General features: G+C 62.0%; 1 long non-coding RNA gene across 1 annotated transcript; it reads left to right on the top strand.

Annotated features, from left to right (window-relative positions):
- The first annotated feature begins 1,667 nt into the window (after window positions 1-1,667).
- Window positions 1,668-3,173, top strand: LOC112975988. Its single transcript, XR_003256838.1, has 2 exons — window positions 1,668-1,981; window positions 2,793-3,173. It is a non-coding gene; the product is annotated as an uncharacterized LOC112975988 (long non-coding RNA).
- The last annotated feature ends 1,712 nt before the right edge of the window (window positions 3,174-4,885 follow it).

Genomic DNA, 4,885 nt, shown 5'->3' with positions numbered 1-4,885 from the left:
GGGACCCTTCGGCYGCCCCATGTCACAGGCGGCCGCGAGCAGGGTGGTGGTCTCCGCTTGGGGACCCTTTCCTAAGGACTGTGGCCCCCCCGCTGCCCCACTTCCCGCAGGGCGCGAGGTGAGGCAGCGGCTGGCCGGCGTTGCTCCAGCGGAGCCGTACACGGAGCGGGGAGGAGAGCCAGGCACGTGCCCCGGCGGCACGAGCGCTCGGGCTCTCCCCTAATCCCTCGCTCCCGGGATCGCCCCGCTGTCGCAGGGCTTGCGGCCGGATTGCAAGAGCTGGYAGCAGGGTCCCCGCGGGAAGCAAAGCCTTGCAAGAGGGTCTCCAGCGAGGAAAGCCGCCGCTCCGCAGGCCCCAGAGGTAGCTCTGGCATTGAGAGCCGCGATAAGGATCTGCCTCAATCCTTTTTTGGTGTGGGTGCTGCCTCGGGGACACGGGCAGCCCGGGGCTGGGGACACGCATGGGAGGGCAGCCACGGTCGCTGCCCACCCGCGCACCCGTGCGTGCATCCGTGCACAAGCTTCGGAGCGTCCTGGGGATTTTGCTTGTGTCGCGAAGCGTCGAGGCTTGGCAGGTACTTCAAGAAAAACCTKCAATGTCCCCAGAAAGCACCAGGGCTGCAGCAAAAGGGAGGGCAGGATCCGGGCTCTGGGCCCGCAGCAATGCACTTATGAGCGACAGGTTTATCGGCGCTCTCCTCGGATCGATTGCTTCGGGACGGCAGCGCTCCCGGCAGATGCAGCCCCCGCGGATGTCGCCCCGCATGCCCCCAGCCCATCGCCCTCTGCGTTTGCGGCTGCATGGAAACCCCCGTTTCTCCCCCCGCCTGGCCGGGCCGGTCTCCGTTGCTCCTCAGCCGAGGAGGAGCTCGCCCACGCGGTCCCCTCCGTCCCCAGGCGTGCGTGCGCCGGCATCACTGGCGAGAACAGGGTAGGTCCGACAGCCCGTTCTCGCCGGGTGACTCATGCTGAAATAAATGACGTTCACCATATTTCAGGGCTTTCGTTCGTATGAGAAAAACATAAGGACATAAGAAAGCGTCTCTGTGAGCTGCTCGGACAGCGCTGGAGGTGCTTCTCCTCCTGCTTGCTAACGCTCTCGCTTGRAACTTTTTTTCACATAAACAAGAGAGAGGTGGGAGAAAAGCATTTTTAATAAAAAATCCTCTTGATTGTTTGCAATATGGGAAATAACTCGGAAAATGAAGCAAGAAGGTTTGTTTTGGTTAAAAAAACCCCTAAAGACAAGCCTGGTCCATCCCAAACATCTGCCTGCGCAGAGGCAGCAGCGAGCGCTGCACGCAGCCAGGCCCTGCGCCGGGACGGCCTCGCTTCGCTTTCTCTTTGCCTTTTCCCGATCCCTTTGGCCAAGCGTTCGGGTAGAGGACAGAGGAGATGAACGGCTTGTGCCCCTGCCCGCCGACGTCCCGGTGCCCTCCTTGCCGTGCCCGGRCCCAGCGCCACCTCGGCGCGGGCTCTGCCGCGGCTCCGGCTGCGGCTCCGGCACGGCTGCGCTCGCTCGCGGGGTTATCTGCTCCGGAGCTCGTGTTGGTTTTGGCATGGAGCGCCGGGACCACACCTACTATTTAAATACCACAGCCAAGAGCTCTGAGGGGAGGGAAAAAAAAGAAAAAAAAAAAGAAAGAAAATGAATATGAAATATTTGTTGCGGTTTGGAGATACACATACACACGCACACACAACACAAACACAGCAGCCCGGCACCGGATCGCTGGCAGCTGAGGAAGGAAGACTCCGGCTAAGATTGCATCCCAAACAACCCCGGCAGCAGGGTTTGCTGAAGGGAAACCCTTTGGGCCAAAATTAGCCCCTGCCACATGCCGAGCCGAAGCCTGTTCGCGCCCAGGCCGGGAAAGCCGGGGCAGCCCTGGCGGTGGTGCCAGCTCTTCCCGGGTGGCTCCTGTCCCCCGGGGCTGGGAAAAGGCTGCTGGGGGCGTCCGAGCCCAGCCAGCGGGAYGGGGTGGGTGGAAATCCTCGGGGACGCAGTCCTAGGGGGGATGGGAGGGTTCTCCCTCCACGGCCCTCTGGAATGAGCAGGTCCCATGCTATAAATGCCGGCTGGGGAGAGGAGCTCGGCGTGGGGGCAAGGGGAGGGCCGGGCTGTCGCGTCCAGCTCGTTCCTCCCTCGGGACAGAGGCGGGCAGCGCTAAAGCAGGTGTCGGCATGGGATGAACTGGGCATGAGCAGCCAAGGATGGGCTGGGGCTGGGAACGAGGATGGGCACCCCATGGGAGCAGGCGGCTCCAGCCCGGCAGGGGCAGGAGCCAGCCCGGCTCTGGGACGGAGYGGGACCGGACACCGAAGGGAGGCATCTGGGACAAGACAGGCCAGGCTTGGGGATGCAGTGACCCTGCCGGCRGCGTCCGGAGCTGGAAGGGGTGTAGCTCATGTCCTGCTGCGCTCCAGGGTGCCGGGACATCCCCACAGGCTGGGAGCGAGGAGATGGGATATGCAATAAAGCAGCTCTCCCCCAGCCAAGCCGAGCCGGCGTCCAGCACCCAAGGCAGGACACCCTGGCTGCAACGGGCTGCGTGGGGACCGGCTGTGCTCATTTTGTCCCCCCGGGCACTGCGGCACGTGGGAGGCTGGACTGTTCCCCCCCCCTTTTTTTTTGCCCTTGTGGGGCAGGTCCCGCTGCCCCGTTGCCCGGCTCTGGCCCCAGCAGGACGCGAAGCCACGGCGGGGAAGGCGGAGAGGTGCCGCGCGGCCGTGCAGCGAGGCCTGCCGAGGCAGCCGGAGCAGGTGGATTACCGCCACGTTCCTTTCCCCAGGCTCCTTCCCGGAGAAGTTTTCCCGATGATCTCACTGGATGCACATTTCTAAATTGTTTGGTTGATTGTTTCATCATCGGAGGTCAATTAAAGAGAAGGCAAGTTCCTGTCGCTCCGCTCCTAACCCCTTCGCTGCCGGTGCCCCAGAACAAAAGGAGGAATTGGGCTTGGGCTCAGGCAGCTTGTATTCCCATTCGGTTGTTTCCAACAGGGGAGTAAATCTATTTTGGAACTGGTGCTCCCAGGGGACGAGCTCACCGGGGCAGCGCACAAGCAGGCTTGGAAAAAGAAAGAAAAAAAAAAAATCCACCCTTTTGTAATGTGTTGMAAACCTATTTACTAACACGGCGGCTGGATAATTAAATGCCACTTCCCAGAGCACGATGAAGAGGCTTTTTGTAATGCCGTGCAAGGGGGTTCGCTCCCGACTCCGGGCGGCCACCGCTCCTGCTTCGCGGGCCGGAGGATGCGCTATGGCGTGCGGCGTGCACGCGCCTCCCCGCTGCACCGCGCACCCGCAGCGTCCGTGTGCGGCCGGCCCCGAGCGGCGGGAGGGGGTCGGCGCCTGGCACGGGAGCGTGTCCCTCGGCGTGGTGCGCGCTGCACGCTGTGTGTGTCCTGGGGGGGGCACGTGCGTGGCGGAGGGGCGGCTTTTCCGTGCCTGCTGTGCGGCGGGTGATTTGTGCTGGAAACGCATATGCAGGCGGAGAGCCGCACAGGAGGAACAGCAAAATCACGTGCCCTGAGAAACAGCTTCCACGCAGACCTGCTTCCTGCAGGACAGCTTTCCCGGCGCTTAGACGGCCTCAAGCGTCACCGCCGTCTGCCTTCCCCCGGCTGCGGGCCTGCTCCCCGGTACCGTGCAGCCGGGGCCGTGTCCTGCCGCGCGGGGAGGTGCCGGTGATTCGCGGCGGTGCCCGTTCGCTCAGCCCCACGCCACACCTCCCGCTGGAAAGTTATTCCCCCTGTGCCGCGGCGGTGCCCCGCATCCCGCGGCCACACCTGCCCGGAGCCTCCGGGACAAGATGGGATGTCAGCGGGCTGGGAAACGTCGTGGCCCYGCGGGGAGCAGGCCTGGCAAGCGCTGGGCTGGTTCGGCTTTGGCGAGGCACTTTCCCTGGTTTAGTCTGTGCATGAGAAAGGGAGGTTTTACCAACCCACTGACTCCGGGTTAATTGGAGGCTGAATACAGTGTCACRAGGGATGAGGGATGGAAGCTGCTCAAATGAGAGAGGATGAGATTTTTAGCTGGCTTGTTTGAAACTTGTGTAGTTAAAGTGCTCGTGCATGATGTATAGCTGTTAAACCACGACGTTTGGGAGGAGGACTTGAGCACAGCAGCCCCTGTGCCGTGCAGCCCTACCATTAGGCATTCACACGACCAGCAATGCCCGCTGCGAAACTCCCGGCACGACCAGCCTGCACTGCATGGTGGGGTTGTTTTCAGAGACTACTAAGACAACCACATTGGGAAAAACACCCTTTTTCTGTTTATCATGAAAAAACAGAAAATGGCAATTCCTCCTTTCCCCAGGAGGAATTGCCACGGTGGCACAGGTCCTCTCCACAGCGGTTTTCAGTGGCAGCCTGTTCCCGCCTGGCCTTTGCATCCGCAGTCCGGGCTAAGGAGCAAGGGTTGGCTGTGGCACGTGCTGCAGCTCAGGACCTCTCTGGGCACCTCTCAGCACCGCTCAGCGCTCAACGTCCCCTTTGAGCGCGCAACACCGGCTTGGCCAGTGCAATACCCTGCCCGTCGCGGCTCTGGGTCCCGCGGCTCCACACAGGGCCTGGTGCTTTCGGTTTTCCTGCACCAGTGAAAGTTGAGCAGCGGAGGAAAAACGTTGCTGTATGTTATAGAGGAAGAGAGGTAAAAAGGGCAGGAAATTTGCACCATGTCCATTTCCCCTTGGCCCTGGGCCGCTGCTCATTCCGGATTCGGGATTTGCGTAGGCAGAGTTAAAAATAACAGGGGTATATAAAGAAAAACTCACAAGGCTGCACCGGCCCCATAGCAGCCCGGCCGCCAGCCCCAGGCGCGAGGGCACAGCCAGGGCTTGGGCAGGGAGCAGGCAGGGATCAAAGCAGGACGCGGC

This window comes from Apteryx rowi, unplaced genomic scaffold, assembly GCF_003343035.1.
Source record: "Apteryx rowi isolate R43461 unplaced genomic scaffold, aptRow1 scaffold_7, whole genome shotgun sequence".
Classification (NCBI taxonomy): Eukaryota; Metazoa; Chordata; class Aves; order Apterygiformes; family Apterygidae; genus Apteryx; species Apteryx rowi.
The sequence above is the reverse complement of the archived record's forward strand: the minus strand, read 5'-3'. Positions and strand labels throughout refer to the sequence as shown.